This window comes from Protopterus annectens, chromosome 8.part1 (genome assembly GCF_019279795.1).
Source record: "Protopterus annectens isolate FY-2018-M chromosome 8.part1, PAN1.0, whole genome shotgun sequence".
NCBI lineage: Eukaryota > Metazoa > Chordata > Ceratodontiformes > Protopteridae > Protopterus > Protopterus annectens.
The window spans coordinates 450,111,966-450,135,760 of record NC_056742.1 but is presented as its reverse complement, the minus strand read 5'-3'; the positions used below and the strand labels follow the sequence as shown (position 1 = coordinate 450,135,760).

Sequence of the window (23,795 nt, the reverse complement as noted above, 5' to 3'; positions counted from 1 at the left end):
GCATGTCCTGTGCAGATAACCTCAAAGCCCGATGTCCAACTAGGCTGAACAAGGAGAAGGAAACTGTCAGCTGCCTGTCGGGTGCCAGGATCCGACACATAACACATGCACTCAGGTCACTCCACAACAAGTACAAGTATGACTCTGTCATTGTTCATGTGGGTGTGAATGACCTGAGATGCACCTCCCTGGACTACATGAAAAGAGACATGGAGGAGCTCTTAGATTATGTGGCCCAGGCGGATATGACCCTATCCCTGAGCAGCATCCTACCATCACCCTGAATAATACTGCGGTACAGGCAGAAAATTATTGACTTAAACAATTGTCTAAGTTTCTGGTGTCATTCTAAAGGGATCCAGTATCTGTCTGTTTCGGATGACATGATTGACAGACCTCAGTGCTTTGCCTAGGTTTCTGGATACTGGCTAAGACTCTTGCCACCCCTGTAGTGCCTTTATAGGCGGTGTTCCAAAGACCACATTACCACCATAACAGCTATAAATAAATGCAATCTGAAGGTCATGCTGCTCAATGCTAGAAGTCTAAATCTCAAGATGCACTTGCTCAAAGCACTCCTCAAAGTGGAGAACTTCGACATTTGTGCTGTAACAGAGACCTGGTTTAAAGCAGCAGAAAGCACCCATGCACTACCAGGCTGTAACTCATTCCACACCTTTCGGCCTCAGAACATGGCCCGAAGCTCCAAAGGCGGTGGCGTCTCATTATTCATAAAGGATATGCACACCTCCAGACTAGTAGCCCAGCATAATGCATCAAGAGATATTCAGGTACAACTAACAATGGGTAAGATGGTGATTCAGGTTGTAGCCAGCTATAGGTCCCCAACCATGTCCCAAGACACTCACTCCATGTTCCTAAGCACCCTGGAAACTATTAGGGTTCAACCCAACACTCTCATACTGGGTGACTTCAACTACCCCTCCATCAACTGGGAAAACTACTCATGCACCAGTACGCTTCCTGGAATATATTAATTCCAATGCCCTAGACCGGCTCATTCTTACCCTCACTAGAGGAAGCAACTTCCCTGACCTGGTTATTACCAACATGGGCAACCGATGCTCTACATCAGTAGTCAATTCCTCCCTGGTTAGATCCAACCACAAACTACTTACCATGGAAATCCACATCTCACCCACACCCTCAGCAAAGGTAACCACCATGAAAAATGTCTCCAAAGCTGACTTTGGGCTCCTAAAAACAGAGGTGGTTAACTTCATGGCACACATGTAAATGGAAAGTACGTGCATATCTGCCGAATCATACACCAGTGTACTGTATGAACACATACATAAATGCATGGAACTAGCCATTGCCAACAGAACCAAGATGCTCTCCTCCAAAAGAAAGAAGCCAATCTGATGGTCCCTTGCCATTAACAAACTCTACAACAGAAGGAAGAAACTGTTGCAGAAAAAGGTATAGTCCCAAGACTGGAAAAACTCCCTTATTAGCCTCAACAAAAAGTTGAGATCCCCAATCAAAACCTCTAAAGCTAGTTATGAAGGCAGAATTGTGGCAGACACTAAAAACAACCACAAAGCCTTCTACAGTTATATCAAGAATCTCCATGGCAATACCCAGATTTGCTCTAAGTTACTGCACAATGGTACCTCCTATACTGAGCCAACAGATATTTCTAACATACTGGCTGACAGATTCACTGCCAACTTTACCCCCCCTCAAAAGGACCAATCACAATACCAGAAGAATGCCAGGCACCCAGCATTACTGCAGCACAGGTTAAAGTTGTATTGTCTAAGGCCAAGAATACAGCTTCCATGGGACCCGACAATATCTCTGGCTGTGTTCTATGTGAACTACAAAGTGAACTGGCACCTCACCTGTGTAACCTGTTCAGTCATATCCTCACCTCAGGCTTTGTCTCTACAGAATGGCACACTGCTACAGTCATCCGTCTCCATAAAGGGGGAGCAACTACAGACCCTGGGAATTATTGCCCCATTAGCCTTATGAGTCTGATATGTAAGGCTGTGGAGCACATCATCATGGACCTAATTAACAAGGATATAGGGGAATCTCCAAACTCTGGATCCCACGCAGTTTGGTTTTGTGAAGAGTAGATCATGCCCGCTCTACTTGGTTGACTTCTTTGAGTCAGTCACCAGAGCTGTGGATGAGGGCAAGGCAGTTCACACAGCCTACCTAGATCCATTTCCCACTCAGGAATTATTGATAGACTCACCAAACTCAGCATCAACCTCTATAGCCCTAGGTGGGTTGCAAATAGGCTCACAGATAGAACCCACAGTGTGAAAGTAGCAGACTCCAGGTCAGACCGCCGGCCAGTCATGAGTGGAGTCCCACAGGGATCGGTCCTGTGTCCTCTCCTGTTTGGCATCTACTTCTCAGAAGTCCAGGCCAACATAGAGGGACTCTGGCTGACCAATTTTGCCGATGATTGAAAGCTGGGAGCCATTATTAACTCCCCAGAAAGGTCTCATTGAGACCGATTGGTGTCGAAACCATGGCCTTAAGCTTAATGCCAAAAAATGAGTACTCATCCCCTTTGGGAAAAACTCATTTCCCACTAATTACCACATTGATGGTAGCCCAGTGAACACTGAAGGCGTTATAAGTGACCTGGGGATACAGGTTGACAGCAACCTCTCCTTCGACCACCACAATGCCACTCTGGTCAGAAAGTCCTTCTGTGTGGCACACCTCATTACCAAGAGTTTTGCATCCAGGAAGAAAGAGGTCATAATTTCTCTCTACTCTTCTCTCATTAGACCAATCATTGAGTATAATGCTCCATTTGGCATGTACCTCACTAAACACCTGCAACAGCTGGAAAGGCCACAAAAGTACCGCACGAAGAGGATCCTAGGCCTTTTTCACATGCCCTACATGGACAGACTCAAAAAACTCCAGCATTTCTCTGTCTCATATCATCTATTAAGAAGCAATCGCTGCTTGACTTAAAAAGCCATGTCTGACCCAACCCTGTTAGAAATGTTATACCTAAAGAAATCCCAATCTCTCCACACCACATGCTCCAGGGACCTCAGCCTCATTACCACAATCAACAGAACATGCTGGAGGGGCAGGTTCATAACCCAGAGACTGCCCATGCTCTGGAATAGACGTACCATACATGTCAAGCAGAGCACCTCACTGACCCTCTTCAAGAGTTATCTTGATGAGTGAATGGGAAATAGAAAGTTCACCCCGGGGATCACTCCAGTGGCTCTACCTGATAGAGGCACCGGGAACTAACGTTGGACGGCATGATGCCAGGACACTTCTATGGGCTAGGCTTGTAAAAGCTCCAGGGCCGTTGGCCTAGTACATACCTATGAATCTATGCACCTATATGCTGTTTCTACAGACTGTTAAGAGGGGTTGTATGCCTTGGCATAAAAGGCATCCTTGGATCCTACTGTGATATACCTCTTGCATATCCACAAAATAAATAGCATCAAAATTACTCCGTCTAGAGTTGCAAACATAACTTGTAACATAAATATGACTCATTGGAGGGAAAGGTACGTGTCTCAGAGAATTCCCTTTCTCTGGAACAGTCCCCCCATCCACTTGAAGCAGAGCTCTTCCCTAACCCTTTTCAAGAGAAACCTGCACCAGGGGATGGAAAATTGGAAATACATCCTGGGCCTAGCTCCTAGCTCTTAATTGGACATAGGCAGCTTGTAAATCTTGCCCTAGCTTAGATATACCCACTTAAATAATCTCTGATTAGCTTCACCCCCACCCCACCCCCAGAGAATGCAGACACCTATGCTGAAAAGTACGCCAATGCAGTTTACAAGCACCTGTTCAACTGCATGGACTCAGCCATACCCAACAGAACTAAAACCTGCTCCTCAACGAAACACAAACATGTTTGTTGGACATCTTCTATCAACAGGCTTTACAACAAAAGGAAGAAACTGTTGTCCAAGGGTAAAAGCGAACAAATTCCAAATTGGAAAAACTCCTTCCTTAGCCTCAATAAGCAAATTAGATCTCTAGTGAAAACCTCCAAGGCCAATTATGAATCGAAACTAGCCTCCATAACAAAGGGAAACCACAAAGCCTTCTTCAGTTACATCAGAAACCTCCATGGCAAGGCCCATGTTTGTTCTGAATTAGTACTTAACAGTATCACTTACACTGATCCTGTTGATTTAGCCAACCTGCTAGCATGTAGGTTCAGTGCAAACTTTACCCCCCCAAAAGGCCCTTTTGACATCCCCCATACTTGTCCCGCACCTCTCCATAGATCAAGTGTCACAAGCCCTAAGTCAAAGAACACAGCTTCTATGGGAGCTGATAGTATCCCAGGATGTATTCTGCACCATCTCCAGCAAAAACTGGCTTTGCCATTGAGCACCCTATTCAACCACAGCCTAAGTACTGGCTTCACTTCAGCAGAGTGGAGAACTGCCATTTTCATCTTCTTGCTCAAAGGTGGTGCCACTACTGACCCTGGAAACTCTCTCCCCATTAGCTTGACAAGTTTGAGCTTTAAAGCCATAGAGCTTATTATTATGCATCTCATAAATAAGGACATGTACAATCTCCAAGCACATAACCCCACCCAGTTCGGATTCGTCAAGGGCAGATATTGCCTGTTGAACCTGGTTGACTTCTTTGAGACTGTCACCAAGGCCCTGGATGAGGGTGAAGTCAGTGCATACAGCTTACTTTGACGTGGTCAAGGCCTTAGAAACAATCCCCCACTCGGGCATCATTGAAAAGCTAACACAGCTTGGTGTAAATCCCTATCTCATCAGTTGGGTGGCCAACTGGCTCACTGACAGGACCCTCAAAGTCAAAATAGGTGCCTCCACCTCTGATAGCAGACCTGTCACTAGTGGAGTTCCCAAGGGATCTGTCCTGGGATCTCTACTGTTTGGCATCTATTTCTTAGAGGTACAGGCAAAGACAAAAGGCCTGTGGCTGACCAAGTTTGCTGATGACTGTAAGTTGGGTGCTGTCATTGACTCCCCAATTGATGTTAACATACTGCAAGAGGGTTTCACAGCACTAATGACTGGTGCCAAAGGCATGGCCTCAAGCTAAATGCAAAAAAATGTGTCATCATACCATGTGATAAAAACACGACCCCTACTGATTACCATATCAACGGCAACTTTTTAAGCACACAACCTGTGATGAGAGACCTGGGCACTCAGGTTGATAACAACCTCACATTCGACCATCATGTAGTAGCAGTGGTCAGAAAAGCCTTTTACTTGGTTCATCTCATAATTAAAGGGATTGCACCAGAAAAATAGGAGGTTATTACCTCTCTATACTCCTCCCTGATTAGACCAATAATGGAGTATAATGCCCCATTTGGGATTTAGCTCTCCAAACATCACCAACTGGAAAGGCTACTGAAATAACTGTTTTTTTTTCTCTAATTATCTGATACCCTCAAAACACATTTTTCTTAACCACAACCCTGTATTTATCATTCTTTATACTACCCTTCCTTCTTGATTTCAAACACTGTCACTCACAAGTACTACTTAACATGCTTAACTCTCCCACTCATTTTTCCTACTCCTTTTTTAAATATTGTTAAACTAAGATGAATTTATTTCTTACTAATGCCTTCTTCTAATTTTTGTATTAAATATTTCTGTAAGTTTTGTAGTATGTTTTTCACTGTTTTTTTACTATGTTTTTTTTTTTTTTTTTTAATAACTGGAGCTTTTCTCCCCGGGCCTCCACTGAAAATGGACATGTATCTAGTTGGACTAGCCCGGTCAACAAATGTAAAATAAAAAAAAATAAAATAAATAAAATAAATACCTCACAAAGAGAATTCATAGCCTTCAACACTTGTCCTATGCAGACAGGCTCAAATCTCTATCACTGTACTCCATACCATACAGATTGCTCAGGGGTGATCTGTGTCTCATCTACAAGGCAATCTCGGACCAAGACCTCATGCATTACCTGTTCAAACATCCGGAACCTAATATGTGACATTAACAAAACCTGCTAGAGAGACAGGTTTGTGTCCCAGAGGCTGCCCCATCTCTGGAATAGACTTTTCATATACGTCAAACAAAGCACCTCACTGACCCTCTTCATGCGCAACCTTGATGAATGGATGCGAAACCACAAATTTATCCCAGAGGTTCCACCTGTGTCCCTCACTGACAGGGATGACAGGTGTTGATTGAGATTTATTTTTGGGGAAGGGCCCCAGGACTATTAGCCTCGTACCGTCCTAAGATCCTTTGATTCACATAAACTTGTACAATACAAGTAGGATGCTAAGCTAGACTTGTGTAGGCCTCAGGGGTCATTAATCTAGTATACACTTATGAAACTATCAACAAGATTGCACTCCAAAAGGTTAAGCTTCTTCAGTGCTAGTTAACCACTGGTTTACAAGAAATAATGTGGGGACTTACGTTTTTAATCAATCATATCCAGAATGATATAAAACATAAATATTGAAAGACAAAAATTAAATATAGGACAATATCTCATCAATTCACAAAATATATATACATGCATAATATATGCACACCCACACACACACACACACACACACACACATATATATATATATATACTTTGTGTGTGTGTGTATATATATATATATATAGATATATATATATATAGATATATATATATATATATATATATATATATATATATATATATATATATATATATATATACCTATATATATATATAGAACCAAAGGCAATAGTGGGAATAACGAATTCAGCCAGCAGACTCGGAACACAAACCTTTAATTACTGTAAGCGCTTTCGGTAGAGACAATCTCCCCACCTTCATCAGACAAGTAATACACAACCAAACGCCCATTAAATACATTACAATGTTCCAATTAATTATGACGTCATACTCCAATTAATTTGAATTAATGATAATGCATTCATAAAAGGCATAAATATTCTTAAATTGCATATAAATATATCAGCTAAAATTATTATGTTGCATTAAATATAACAATGTGCATATATAAAATATATATATATAATATCTAAAAAATAATAAAAACAGATATAGCTGCATGTCCTCTTACAATATATTATTAGGTTGGGAGGATGGCCTAATGGTTAAGGTGTTTGCCTTGCAAACACAAGGTACAGGGTTTGAATCTCACAGGGGATAACTGGCTAGGCTTAAAATGGCTCGCAAGGGCAGTTAGCCTAGTACTAACCTAGGGGTGGGAGGTTGGCATAATGGTTAAGGTGTTTACCTTACAAACATAAGGTTCAGGGTTTGATTCTCACATGGGGTAATTGGCTAGGCTGAAAGTGGCCCACAAGGGCAGTTAGCCCAGTACTAATCTATGAATCTATGAATCTATGAATGGGTGAACTAGCATATATCAGTAGCAGCTGAAGAAAAAATATTGCACCTGCGTTAGTAGTATAACTTATAATGGTTGGCTGAGCTTAATAAATAATAGATAAAATAATATTGAAAAAAACAAAGAGCCAGCAAAATGTGACCTGGAAAAATTTTAATTAATGCAACATAAAAAACAAGTAACCAGACCGGTTTCGGCTGGTAAGAAACAGCCTTCATCAGTATGGACATAAAAACAAGTACTACTGTTTATATACCTGCATCTTAATTAATCAAAACCTTCATTGGTTCATTTAAAATTGCTCATTAAGTCCAGGTGGAAATAATCCACCTAGCTTTACAATCCATTTTTTCTCTTTAGAATCTAGAATGGAATGACAACCTGTTTTATTTAATTTATTTCCCTTTACCACATCAATAATCATAAATGTAAATTTAGCTGATTTATGTATTGTCGAAAGATTTTACTCTTCTAACATATTCTGGAAGAATCACACCAAGTTCTTGTAAGCAAGTAAAACAGCTTTATTTTACATGCATGGAGATCTGCTACATGATAGTAATATGCCAGCAGTCTGGCTACTTGTACTTTAAGTTCTCCTTATATAGACCCTCCTGCACGTACATACACGTAGCACAGAGGACTTTCATTAAAATTGATAGTTTGATTACTTGTTTTTACCAGCCAGTACCACAGTTATTCTTGCACCATTAACTTTCTTATCAGCAGTTTAAGATTAACTCCTGCATTCCTCAGTGATCAACATTTTCCAGAACATTTCAGTTTGCACGTGAACATTTTTCTGCTTAACCCTTTAAATACAGAATACAAAATATGTTGACTTCAGTATTTTTCCACATTTCCCCTTACAACATTTTGTATACTGTTTATTTTACACAATCCCAGATACGTTGTATACCTTCTCATAATCAGAGAAATATGCTTTTGTAGCATTGGCAGAGATGACCTTCGATATTATCATTTTGATACATGGTATGCAACAGCAGCCAAGCAGCAAAAATATGATTGCACCAACACATACAGCAATTAAAATGTTTATCAACACAGAACCCCAGTTTCCAAACAGATTTTGGAAAAAGTCAGTCAAGGGGTTTGGACCAGGTTTAGTCAGTTCAGAAACTTGTTGAATTATTTCAAGATGGCTCTGAATCGCGTGCTCATTATCAGGAATGAACGAGCAGCACTCCTCATGTATCAGAGCGCAAGTACCTCCTTTCGCCGCTAGGGTGAAATCGAACGCCATACGGTTCTGCAACACTACTGTTCTCATCGCCGTTAATTTGTCCATCACCAATTCTAGCGCTGAAAATGTCGCATTACTCAGAGTCTCTAACAGTTTTGACAGTTTTCTCAGTTCCCAGATGGATTTTACTGTCCCATATGCTGGCAAAATACCAGCCCAAGCAATTACATCATCGCCTAGGTCCATATGTGAGAGTCCTTTGCTGCTGACGTGTGCCAAGTCATGGTGATAAATCCATGACGCATCAATGTTACCAACGGGATTAATAGGTTTATTAAGAGAACGTGCATTTCGTATTTTACCTTGAGGCAACGCATTTGCGTGCCTGATAGCTGGTATCAGATATCCCAAAAAACAACTTCCTGACAAGCCATATGGTAACCATTTATATGCTTTCCTACCACAAATAAAATAACAATCATTTGTTTTGATGGTAATATTGGTTGCAAATTCATAACTCCCATTTGGCTTTAGCCCCTTAAATAACAGGCCATATACATACAGCATTTTTTCAACAAAACTAATATTATTTACATTGATGTCTTTTTTTATAGCTCCAAACTTAGTCTCACACTGCCCTTCTAGGGTACAATTATGAACTATTGTCAAATTACATTGGCTCAGCCCCACCTTAACTTTCCCAATCTTTTGAAAACACACTGTTCCGTTTGGCCCCAGAAGAGGCAGCGCCACCTTGTCTCTCAGTGGTACTTCTGTGGTTTCAAACAACAAACTATTCCAAGTATCATTTATTCCCAGAGGGGCTGTCCCTAACATTAAGCCACTGTGTACAGTAGGTATTGCAGTACATACCCAACAATTTGAGACATTCATTGAGGATGCATATGCATATTTAATCGCTTGATATGTATTAAAGTTTGGATGCCAGCTGGTGTGTTTGTCTCTTTTTGAATGACTAGCTTCATTAAAAGACAGAAATGTCCAAAACAGAAATATTACAATCACAATAGTTATAAACAATAAAACATTGCAATAGAACCATTTTCTCTTATTCTCATTATTGTCCTTCATGATTGCTGCTGTCTGTTTGTTCCTCGGGAACTCAAGTCTTTATTTAACTTAAAATGTTTTATGATTTTGCAGTGCGTTAGGTGGATCCATGAGGACCTTTCTTTAATCCGAACTGCTGTTGGAGTTGCGATTAGCACCTGGTAGGGGCCCTCCCATTTGGGGGATGCCCAATTCTTGCATTTTATTATTTTGATCCAGACCCACTCGCCGGGTCTGATTTCCGTGATCTTGTCGTCTCTTGAACCTGAAAAACAATCATTCGTTAAACAGCTGTTAGTATTGGTCAGCATTTTCCTCATGTACTCAGCTATCTCCTCACCCCCCTCATTTTCACATGTATCATGCAATGTTTATATAGTGCATTGTTGGATTTTTTGTTCTTAATGTTACTTACACGCTCTGAGATTCTCAGCCTGAGTGGACGAGATGTTTGGCCAATGTAGAAAGATCCACAAGTGCATGTGGCTAGATATGCAAGCCAATCACTGCTGCAATTGGCAAAAAATTTTATGTCATACACAATGCCACAGTTTTTACTCGTGAACTGTTTGGACTTAGATATTTTATCACAGTGTATACAGCGGCCACATAGAAAACATCCAGTCAAAGATTCACCTGTAATATTAGTTTGTGTCACTTGAGACCAAACATTTGTCATGAGAATGTTTGTAATGACTGAAACAGGATGCCAAATTTTTACCTTTGCGAAATTAAAACAGACACCTATCCAGTAACCTATTCAATAGATCTTGATCACACTGTAATATATTCCAATGTCTGTATATGCTATTAATAAGTGCATCTGAATTCCTCGCATATGTGGTTCCAAATCTAATGGGTTGTGGGTTCCGTTCTTCACGTGATTTATAAGTCAGCAGATCCTCCCTTTTCAATTTATTCGTCCAGTTGCTGGCCCACAGAACATGTCCCATATGATATCCCCTGGACTTGAATCTGCTAGTCAAGTCCTGTCTATGTTCTTGAAAAGTGGATTCCTGAGAACAAATACGCCTCATTCATATATATTGTGATTTGGGGATATTCCTTGCTATGTGAGGGGGAGGAAAGCTGTATGCATGGCGGACAGTGTTGAATTGTGGATACTTCCTATAGACCTGCGTACTTATAGTATGATCAGGTAATCTATTGATCAGGACATCAAGGAAAGTGATGGTATCTACATGATGGTTAACTGTGAAATGCTGGCCCCATTTATTGTCATTCAGATAGGATATAAATTCCAACAAGTAATCCACATCTGTCCTCCATACCATCCAGCAATCATCCAAATAGCATCTCCAAATGTCAATTTCATCCAGGAAAATATTATGGCTACTATCATAAATGATTTGTTCCTCAATGAATGCCATGAATAGGTCAGCATAAATGGGGGCAAAAGATGCCCCCATAGCTGTACCCTTGGTTTGCCAATAGCAAGTATCCTGGTAAAAGAAGACATTATTAGTTAAGACATGTTCTGCAAGACCTACAAGAAAGTTGTTGAAGTCAGGCTGATATAAATCAGCCACCTGCAACCAATAACCGATGGCTTCCAGCCCAACTTGATGAGGGATGTTAGTATATAAACCATGAACATAGAGTGTGCACATAAGCCATCCTGGTTCCAACTGGGTTTCAGAAATGATTTTGAGGAATTCTGTGGTGTCTTGTAGACGAGAACATACCCAACGTAGCAAAGGCTTCAGATACTTAGTAAGAAAGATTGACAAAGGTTCCGTAATATATCCTTTTCCTGAAACAATTGGTCTTCCGGGTGGATGAACAGGAGCTTTGTGTATTTTGGGTAGAAAATAGATGTATTGATTAGGAGAATCATGAATCATGAGTTGCTGCATAACCCTATCAGTGATAATACCTTCGTCCCTAGTAGTTAACAAAAAATCATCTATTTGCTTCTTGAATCTAAAGGTGGGGTTGATGGACATTTCTGAATAATAGCGTCTATCAAGAAGCTGTCTTTTGGCCTCATTATCATATTCTGACCAATTCATTACTACTACTGCACCACCCTTATCAGTAGATATGATGACAATATCCTTGTTATTCTTTAACTCAGTGCATCCTTTTCAGCCAAAGACAAATTATTGGGTTTAAATGGACTATCAGAGCTTTGATAGTGCAGATCTTTGAGAACACTGCTCTGAAACTGGTGCACTATAGGATGCATAGGGGGAAGATATCTTGATTTATGATATATAAACATATCATTGTCAATGTTACCATCCGTATCACCAAATTGCAACTTAAGATTGAGTATTCTACAAAAAGACATTACATCCTGTACCAAAAAATCTTCAGAGACCACAAAGCCAGGAATAAAAGTAAGTCCTTTATTCAAAATGGACATGTGAGTTGTTGACAAACTGAAATCGGTTAAGTTCAAAACATTTACATTTTCATTTACCTCTGTATTGCTAGTCTCAACAGACCTTGTATATTGTTGATTTTTCCTGTTTCCTCTCCCCTTGTTTGTATTGTGGCCTAAAAGGACAAATCCCTGTGTCCTTTTGGGGGTCGGTGAATCTGATGTCAGGTGCATGTCACTATCCGTACAAGAAGATAGATCATCAGTAGATGATCCATTATCAACTGGACATTTTTTAAGAACAGATCTGGGCCTTTTTCTTTTTGGAGTTCTGGATTGGCTTTGTATAAATCTAACTTGCTTGTTGATATTACTAAATGGGTTGCTACCCTGGTAGTCTAACTGATCTCGTTGGATTTTTTTGATTTTTCTAGATCTGAGTTGCCCCTCAAGGTTGCTTAAATCAGTGGCCACCTTATTCAAATTTCTGGTAAAAAAGGATTCTTCTTCAATTTTCTGCACCTCACTACACAGTTTTGTAACCTCACTGATCTCACGATCAACCACTCTATCATGATACTTGGCCAAAGCCTCAACAAAAGACATGGTAGCTTGCTGCTGGATGGCTCCCCACTGACTACTGAGCTCCTCATCCGCCTCACTTACATGAGGCTGTATTCTGATTCTAAGCCCTTTAGGTGTGATACCTTTGGCCATATAGGCCTTGAAGAGCTTGGAGTGCCATACATGTGACCTTAATGACCTCATATGCTTGTGCAATTGATCAAAAGCCAATCCTCAGCTAGCCTCAGGACCCAAGGATGCACTACTGTAGCCATTATTGGTTGTTGTACCAAAACCAAATACCCCAAGATCCTCTCTGTCAGCTGACAAACCAGATATCAAACTGATTAAATCCATACTGTAAACTTGCAATGAATACAACTCAAGGTCTATAAACCTATAACAATAACAGATCAAGATCAAACAGTGTTCCACTTATTCAAAGTATTATTGGTCACAGAACCGTATACACAAGTGGATATTGGCAATGATAGCAGTTACCACAAACCAAGTAATGCTACGCCAATATCAGCTAACTGTGTTAAGTCCATTCACCGAACAGGAGCAACAATAGCCAAAACCTGGCAAAAATTAAGTTAAAGCTATGCTCCACTATCCATATACTGGTGATTGAAAACCTTGAACCATTACTGGAGATGTTGAGGAAAAACCATTACCCATCAAGTTCAAAATAATGATAACGGTTTGAAAGCTGACAAACCAGATTCAACAATTATACAATTCTAAACAGAAGCAATAGCAGTCACCACTATACCAAAGTCCCAAACACAATATAGGAACCCAAATAGCCAGAGCGAACCCTCCAGCAGCAATATCAAGTAATACCTTCTGAAAAAAGTAATAAAATAATAAATGTACCATGAATCCGGACAACTTATTGTCAGTTCCAAAACTGTACAGTGTGTGCAGAAACTGTATAAATGACTAAGCTATGAATTTACAATAAGTAATCTATTGAAATTGAATAAGAATGAAACAATCCAAGATCCTTATATACCAAACCTATATAATAAATGATCACCATATTAATAAGCACCAAGACCAGCTGGAAAAAAATATAAATAGCAACCATATAAAATGAAAACCGTTCTAAAGCCTTACCACCTGACTTAGAAAGACCTGAATATAAAAAAATTTAGATCCTAAAAATATTAGGTAAAGCTGAATAAATACTATTGTAAGCCTATACAATGCCGAGCCTATTTGTAAAAAAGGCAATGCCCAAAAAGTTCTATGTAATCGACCCTAATAGGCCCAGTCAGATGGAAACATAGAATATTGTTGAACCATAAAAAAAACACATAATTAGCCATCCATATTGAAAATAAAGTGTTATGATGTATAAATGAACAATATGAACGAGTCCAGTCAGTACAAAACCCCAAAGGATTGACAATAACCTGTGAGAAACTGTCCATTAATTTTTAATATTATAAACTCCCCACCACTGGTATTTACATTGTTACACATGCATATTTGCTATAAGCATTATTTGCACAATCCCCAAAACAAGTTGTTAGCAAAAAAAGATGTAATCCTGATGATACAATATCATTGAAATCAGTTATTTCACCAAAACCAGAAACCGGGCCTATAAATACCTGGTTAGAGCTTGTAAATAACTTGTTTCAACATTGCTCAAAAAGTGTAACGACATATTAATAGACAGATCCCATCAATGGGCCAATAAGCGTACACAGTAAAGACATAAATAGCCAGCCATGCATATAATAAAAAATGCCAAAACAAAACATATAGTTATGTCCATTCAGTCAGAAAATAGACTTGGCAATAGGTTCCAAAGAACTGCCAGATAATCCAAATGATGTTACTATACCACCGCTAGGCTCTGTGGTGTTCGACATCCTCCTTCATCAAAATCGTGGTAATTCTGATAGCCCAAAGTTGCAATGAAGCATACATGCACTCTCGTTTGGTGAAATGGGTCCCAATATGGAACTTGAAAATTATAAGTCCCAAAAAAGTATATAAACAATATGCTCCAGCCGAAGAAAAAGCCAGACAAAACAGTACCTGCTCAGTGTTACAAGAATAGAATACCAACACTTGAGCTATGAATCTTGAATAGTTAAAGTCCCAAACATAGAAAAAAATATTTCAGTCAAAAACAAAAAGCCAGGCTACCTGTTCAGTGTTGGAAGAGTTGAATATCAACGCTTGAAAGGGAGGTTAGCCGCATATACGTTAACCAATATGCCAAGCCACATTGAATGTACAGAACCTGCGTTAGTAGTATAACTTATAATGGTTGGCTGGGCTTAATAAATAATAGATAAAATAATATTGCACAGTGAATGGGAAGCCCCAACTTCCTGACCTGTCAGTGATCAGACCTAATGTTGGAATTAAGAAGTCTGATCACCTTTGGATAAAAACTGTCTTTGAATCTAGTTGTCCTGTATCGAATACTGCAGTGTCTTTTTCCTGTAAACAGGCTCATACACAGACTGTTTGCAGGATGAGTTGCATCATTTAGTATTTTGGTGGCTGTCTTTAGGCTCCTTGATTTATAAAGATCTTGGATTGGAACTTGTGACCCTCCCCCACAGTGAGAAGACCTGAAACAAATATCAGTTTAAAGGTATATTTATAAACTGTTTCAGTATCCATTATTAACTGTTCTGATGAAGTCTATCGATAAAAGCACTTGACCTGTTTTGTGGATTATCACTACACAGTGGATTATTGATCTGCTTTTGTGGATAAAATTTGCACAGTCAACTATTTTATGTGGATCAAATAAAAGTGTTTTTTAACTTGTGGTCGTAGGTTATTGGCTCAAGGAGTGGTTCGTTGAACGTTATTTGTGGTGGTTTCCGCTCTTTTACACACCTCTCAGTGTTACAAGATCTTGGATTGTGGGCAGACTAGTGCCAGTTATCCTCTCGGCAACTCTCACCACTCTTTGCAGTGATTTCTTATCTGTGACCAAACAGCTCCCATACCATATTGAAAAATTGGATGTTAGGATGCTTTCAATTGGTGCTCTGTAGAAGGTGAAAAGTACTGGCAATGGTAGTTTCACCTTTCTGAGTATTCTCAAAAAGTGGAGACTGTGTGCTTTCTTCAGTATGTGGCAGGTGTTCCCTCACCAAGAGAGATCATCAGCGGTATGAACTTGGTACTGCTTACTCCTTCCACTGTCTCTCCATTGATCAGAGCAGTGTATGGAGTGTTTGCCTCTTCCTTTAGTTTATGATGATCTCTTTTATTTTACTTACACTCAGGCCAAGGTTTTACATATATATATAATATTTAATTTATATATATAAAGAGAGAAATCTACTTTTAAATCTTGAAAGACTAAAAGATCAACATTCAGTACCTTGAGAAGAAAACATCGAAAGTTCTGTTATTCAAAACTGCACTTCCCAAACGTTAGGTGACCGAATCTGCTTTTGGTGCGGTTTGTGTTTGAGGCGCATTGTGGTCTGGGAGTTAGATATAGCACATGATGTGTGGCTATGTATGGAGATTCAGGTAGGTTGTAAGTGTTTATCGGTTTTGGGTAGGGATTTTTTGTTTTTAGTTGTGCGGGAAGTTTTGGGAGTTGGATGGGTTAGATAGGTGAGTGTGTGTGTGTGTTAGTGTTAAATGCGGTGAGTTTTTTGACTGTGTGCTGTGTGTGTTTTTTTGGTGTTATATGTGACGGTGTGTGAAGAAAGTGTATGGTGCATAATGGTAGGTTTTTTGTGTATTCCTTGGTAGTGTGACCTCAAAGTTGGTATATATAAGTAGCGGGGATGGGGGGGTGCAGGTGAGCTTACCCCCTGCTTATACGTAAGTTGTGTGGGTTTTGTTGGTGTGTGTGTTTCATTGTTTAGTTGCAGTGTAGGGGGGAGGTGTTGTTTGTTATGTTGTGGTGGAGGTTATATTACAAAACTGAACGTAGCTTGCTGAAAATTCGGCATTATGAATTTTCGGTATAGTGATACTCGTTTTTTTTAATATTTCTGTATAATGCGTGCTCAGTTTTTAAGTCCTGAGATATGGAAATTTGATATTTCAGTATATATATATATATATATATATATATATATATATATATATATATATATATATATATACACACACACACACACACACATATATATATATATATATATATATATATATATATATATATATATATATATGTGTGTGTGTGTGTGTGTGTGTGTGTGTATAAAATAGATGTATGGGTCTACTTCAGAAGACTGAAAAACCAAAAGACTGAATCCCAAAAGACTTGTAATTCAAAATACTTGATGGAATTTGCCCCTTCTCCACTTGTGCAGTCTTGGAGTTGGCATATCTCTCTCTCTCTCTCTCTCATATATATATATATATATATATATATATATATATATATGTATATAGTTAGCGGGGGGGTGCACAGGGGGGGCTTACCCCAACATTAAAAATGTCTTCAGTATTTTGAAGTAGACCCATATATAATATTCATATAACTATATGTATGTATGTATATATATATAGATATATATATATATATATATACATATATATATATAACGTGTGTGTATGTGTTTATAAATGTATCTATCTATCTATCTATCTATCTATCTATCTATCTATCTATCTATTTATGGATTCACTTTAGAAGCTCGAAAGCTTATAACACTGAAATTCAAAACATTGAGACCAAAATCATGAAAATTCAAAACACTGAATCCCATAACATTGAAAATACATAGGAAACCAACATTGAATTTATGCCAGCACAACTACATACAGAAACAAGTAAAAAACAAACCATATTACACGTCTTCAACAATAAGCAGGAGGGCAAGCTCCCCTGCACACTACATGTCAGGGGACTGCGCCCCTCACACCACCTACTAATTAAATCTATCAAGTACAAGATTGCACTGCACAGAGCAAAATGGCAAACATACCATTCCACACTTCATAACTGCATGTTTAAATTCTAAAAAAACTATCCTCAACCTTCTCTTAGAAACACTATGTCACTGTTAAAACATTGCACAGTACTATATATCTCTACGATACTTACCGGGGTGTCATAGGTAACCTTGGTCATGTTCCCTTCTTACTTGCAATAGTACAACATCTTAGTGTAGTGTAGTGCGATCTTGGAGTTGATATGTTTATGTAGCAGGGGGTGTGGGGGCACAGCTCCTTACATAGGGGGTGCAGGGGAGCTTGCCCCCCTGCTTATAGTTGGAGAAGTGTAATATGATTTGATTTTTATTTGTTTCTGTATGTATGGTGCTGGCATATAGTACATGTTGCTTTCCTTTGTATTTTCAGTGTTATGGGATTCAATGTTCTGAATTTTCATTGTTTTGAATTTTCAAGATTTTGTTCTCAATGTTTTGAATTTCAGTGTTATGGGATTTTGAGCTTCTAAATGTTTTGAATTTCAGTGTTATGGAATTTCGAGCTTCTAAAGTGAAGCTATATATATATATATATATATATATATATATATATATATATATATATATATATATATATATATATATATAGGTTTACCTTTGAATGACTGAATACCATTTCTGCGATTGGCCATTTCCGCGAACAGTAATGCCAAAATACAGACAGCATTGAAGGATCAAATGTCGAAAATGGTTTGCTGGAAAATCATTTCTGACATTTGATCCATGTGTTTGAATGGCAAAAAAAGCATTTGATTATTTGCCATTCAAACACATGGTGAATCGGCATTGTGGTTCTATGCAGCCGTACTTCCGATGTTTTGCACGTCACACATACGGCGTTCAACAAAATAAATATATGTATACATATAAATATTTATGTATGTATGTTTGGGTCTGCTTCTAATACTAGAATGGCCATATCATCAAATTTCATTTTCATGAGATGAAAATCTCAAAAACAAAATACCTGAATATCGAATTTTTCCCAGGGCAAGGACAACCCTCCCCCTTGTAAGTTAAAAGTTGTGTTACATGTTCCTTTATAACAAAAGTATATATAATAAAAACACAAATACTAGAGAATGTATCATATAAACTTGTGTATAGAAAAATGTGTATAAAAATATGTAAATGCTGTGTACCATCCTACTAATACACATCTATTAAACATTCAAGCATATTACAAAATCACATATGCATAGTTTTGTATTTTTTGGTTTAGTGATGGTTAACAAAGATCCTGGAGTGGACCTTGGGGAGATTCCTTTGGATCTAAAGAACTTTTATGGCAAATAAGACTGAATGCACATACTATGCCAGGGCTGAATGAGAGCATTTCTATTTCTAGTTTTTGAGGCTCCACTCTACTTTTAACTTACAACGGGGAGGGTCGTCTTTTAATGTGATTTTCATTATTGGCTTAATTAGTCACATGATTAATTATGGGAATTTATTTCATGTTGTTCCAGTGTGATCATATTGAGTCTGATGAAGTCTATGATACATACTGACAAAAGTGCTTAATCTTTGTTTGTTCAATAAATTATTTTCTTTTTAAGTCAATACGAAGTTCGGTGATGCTGCTTTTCACAGTTAGATGTGAAGGTGGATTTCATTGCACCAAATTGTGTACATGTGGTAACTTGTTGAATTCCCTCATATAATGTGTGGCTCTTGTTAGAAATTAAAAAATGAACTACAGTTGACTTGACTGCTCTGACGGCGTAGTTGAGTTCCAGACATTTCCAGTTTAGCTTAAAATTAAAGTCAGTATTATTTAACACCACTGCAAGGCTGAAACAAGCTCTGACTAGGTGAATTTGTGACTCCTGAGGCCTTTTTTCCCTTGGAGACACCAGTGTTCTTTAGTGTTTATTTATTTGGCTTGAGCGTACCTTCTCTGTAATGTAATGCATGCACACTAAGGCCGTATTGAACAAAACAGCTACATTGCAGCAGGGAATCCTATAGATTCCTGTACCAGGGAGAGAAATATGTTATTGGCAGAATAGTTTTGATACCACAGCTGAAATAACTTTAATTTTTTTTGCCATCACCAGGAAATCTGTCAGAATATGCTGATTTATATTATTTGCTTCTAGTAGAGAATATTATTTTCTGGCAAGGGCTGACTGGTTGCCTTGGATGCAAATGGCAAAACAGTGCTTATGTATGCTAAGATTCAAACAGCACTGTCTGGATAGCCCATACATTACTGCCCAGACATGTCCGTTCTGTCTGTGAAAAAAGTGCCAGATCTTATTAAACTTACAGTTTCTTGTTAGAATGCTTTCTATGTATGTAGTCGTCCTGTGTGAGACAAGTTGCCCCCCTATCACCAACTGTGTCAGTGACTTAAAGGAAATGTTCAAAGATGTGAAATGGAATTCTGTGTCCTCATTCTGTTTCTGCCTTCTGAGAGCAGTCATTGATGTATACAATATTTTTGTGTGAAGATAAGACTTCAGTTCTGCAGGTCACTTCTAAGACTTCAGTTCTGCAGGTCACTTCTAAGACTTCAGTTCTGCAGCTCACTTCATGTTTACTCAGCTGGGAAGGGCGTAAAGTGTTGAAGCTGCTCAAGGTGCAGAAGACTTCCAGATTCAGCTTCTGGAATGCACATTAATAAAGAGCAAATGCAAAGTTACAGTATGAGCAAGAATATTTGGCAACTAATTGCATTATTCATTAAATATTACCTTTGCTGGAGTGCTCATTTTATGACTTTATTTTTTTATGTATTTACTTTTTATTCTGGACTCTTACTTCCAACTGTAGCTGCCCTAATTGTATTGCTTTTTATGTATTTATTTTTTGTCTGGGCACTGTCTGTTTATTCCTGACTATGGTTGCCCTAAACGTATTGTTAAGCCGCTAGGCATGATGACAACCTAGACTGAGTGCATACGTTTTATGTGCATAATGCATACTAAAATGTTTTCATTTTATGTTTCTTACTAAAGTTATCTTATTGATTTGTTTTTGTTAAAAAATAAATCCAAAACCAGTGAGCAGATGCTACCCTGCAAGCCTGTAGTCTGTCAGCTTTATCGATAAGTCATAGCTTTGAACTTGACAGATCAGTCTATTGTCTGTATTCTGGTTTAGCCAGGAGGAGGATGTGGGAATGAGCAGGTATAACCAACCTTTAATGTCTTGGGGGGTGGGTACTATCTGACTGCAACTGTACTCCCCCAAGGGTAGACTGGGGAATAGTGTAGCAGGTTAAGGTCACAGTGTGCATTTGGCTTATCATATCAAGTAGCTTGTTATAGGATAAGACCAGGTACAAACACGTGCTGTTACCATGGTGTTATGATCCCCCATTTGTGATGGTGAGCAGTTGGCATATAAAAATGTAATGCTGCCGTACTTGCACGGATGACGGCTCTTTTACTGGTCTGGCTTTTTCTTCCAGCACTGATTGTTGGTGAGTATGTAAACATGGAGACCATTCAGTCCAGTGAAGAAGGCGAACTGTTAACAGTTACAAGAGAAAATATAACAAAACTGAGATTAAGCTGAAACTGATGTGACTGCAGTGATAAGTTTGGAAATATTAGAGCATTGTTCTCATCAGTTTCCGGAATTAGCACAAAAAATATTGATGTCTTGGGAAAAACAAATAGGAGAATCTCATGTACTGTAGCATATACGTTGCATTGTTATGGTAGTTTGGGAATTCTGCACTTAGTGGGATTCTCCCTTGCCTTACAATTCCGTAACCTAATTTGATATTTTGAAGGATGTTTTCAGGAAACAGAAGGGCTGGATCAGCTATTACTAGATGGGTATAGAGATTTCTTAGAGAAATGTGGTAAAGCTAGAAACTGATAGTAAACAATTTGGGAATTCTGGTTGGGGGGTATGGGCCTACTGATATAATTTGGTGACACCCTGAGGTAATAATGAGGATACCTGAGAGACTAGTGAGGTACTGGGTACTAAAAGGGGTAACAAACAACACAGATGCACATCTCTAGATTTGGCAACAGTTTGGTGGAACACCACAATGTGACCCCATCTAGGGAATGTGATCTATATGCCAAGGAATTGTTGACTTTTTATCAGATTAAAGAGTTATGGGTGTTATATATTCAGCTACCCTACAGGAATGGCATTTGTCTCTCTTGGGGGAAATGGGAGAAGATGAATAAAGGTAGATCAGGCCTGATTTATAAAAATATATTGGTAAAATTTCAAGTAGGAGGTTTTTTGCACCAGGTGGAAGCAACTGGAAACAGTGAGCTTCTCTAAAGGGCAGTGGGATCAGACATGGAGATTTTTGAGTAAGTTGAAAAGGAGGCTCAAATATCATAACCAACAACTGAGAATTCTATTTTGGTGGGCTTTAACCCTGAAAAAGCAGTGTAAAAATGGGCATGTCAAAGAGTAGTAATTATTGGGGACGTAGACAGAACAATGTAGATAATCTTTATCTCTTTTGGTATTGACGCAAAGTTCAGGCATATTGGAGTCATCTAAGGAATAAGCTTAATGCTTTGTTTAATTTATCCATAAGTCTTGGCCGGGAATTTTCGTTTGTTTGCTAAGACAACCCTGGGAAGGCAAAATGAGTTAGTTGAATACTGGGTGACCAGTGTGCTAAAGCTCTTGGGAGCAAAAAAGTGAAAGGCAAGATCCACCAAGGAAATGGAGCAAATTATGTAAGACAAGAGTTGGTGAATATTTTTTATTCTTTTAGAGCATTGTAGGACTGAAAGTATCCATCTTCAGTAGGAAAAATTACAAGGATGTTTAGTGAAAGAAGATATTTTGTTGCACAACTGACATTTACATCATGTTTTATACTTTTAGTGCTATCAATTAATAGTGTATGTATTGTTTGTTCCAATATGTGTGTAATACTAAGGTCTGTAGTTGATATTGTAGTGTATTTTCTCAGGATATGGTTCATTAGTTGTAGACTAATGTTTGCATTATGTTTGTGGTATGTTTTCTTGAATATTTATTTATTTATTTATTTTACATTTGTTGACCGGGATAGTCCGACTGGAATGTCCATTTTCAGCGGAGACCCAGGGAGAAAAGCTCCAAGGGTAAGCAGATACAGCATTACATAATACCAGCATTATGTATTACAAACAGACTATTTACAGTGATTACACAAGTAAACATGTTAAACAAGTTCCACAGGTTAGAGTTAATCACGCGCGTTACTTGTTATAAATAAAATGTACGTGAAAAAAGTATCAGGGAGTTGTTCAGAAAATAACTCCATTCGATATTCAGCAGCTTAAAACACTAGCCATAGTAATGTAGTAATTTACAGATCATCTTAAAACAGTAACCACAGTAATGTATTATTGCACTAAGAGCTGAAATTTTAAACTTCACCTCCACAGACTCACTGCTTAACACTTTTGTCTTACCTCAAGAATCAAAGACAAAGCAGGAAATAAATGCAAACAGGTTTCATTTCTTGCCTTTGAGAGTTAAAAGTTCTGAACTTGTCCAAGTCACCCTGTGTTCAGTTAGTGGATTTGGCAGTGGAGGAACCTGCATGGAGGAGGTGAGAGTTGAGTGGCAGGTGTTGACTTGCCTGTGTCACTGGGGAACTGGAGATGGATGATCATCAGAGAGGACTATGATGGCCGTACTTGCTAATGAGGTGTATAACCATAAAACCGAAGACATTACGTGTGAAAGCAATTGTGCTTACTAGGACTACTAATGGCACCATTGTCTGTGCACAACTCCTTCCACCAAAGGAAATAAATGAATAAGTGGACTGTCTCTATAGTAGTGGGAGCATATAAGGCAACTGAGCAGGTAAACTTGATGGCCAAGTAGGGTTATGGTACCAATAAAAAATGTAATTACCTAATTAATTGTTCTTCTTCTCTCAATTACCATGTCTGCCTGGTATCTACCTAAACTGCATACATACATTACTCTCTCTGCAGTTAGTACCCGTGCTATTAAATGCATCTTTGTTGTACTATGCCATAATGTTACTCTTATTTTTTTTTTTTATTATTTTGGGCATTGCTACATTCCTTGTAAATAACTTAATGCTAACCAAATTTCTCACACATATTGTTACTGCATTCTCAAAATACTGTACTTTTGCTTTGGATGTATTCATATTGTATATTTATCTCTGTCTTTCTAATAAGTATCTTACAAATTGAATTGTTAGGTTTTTCTTATTTTTTAATTACTTTCCTGGAGCTTTTCTTCTCGGGTCTCTGCTGAAAAAGGGCTCTCTGGGCCCAGTCGGACTAACTTGGCTAACAAATGTAAAAATAAATAAATAAAAATGTAATAATCAGTAATGTTTTATTTACT

At 38.5% G+C, this 23,795-nt stretch overlaps 1 protein-coding gene across 2 annotated transcripts in view; it reads left to right on the top strand.

The window, feature by feature from the left end:
- LPCAT2 (lysophosphatidylcholine acyltransferase 2) overlaps nt 1-23,795 on the top strand; it is a 777,819-nt gene that overhangs the window by 129,610 nt on the left and 624,414 nt on the right. The window lies entirely within an intron of this gene.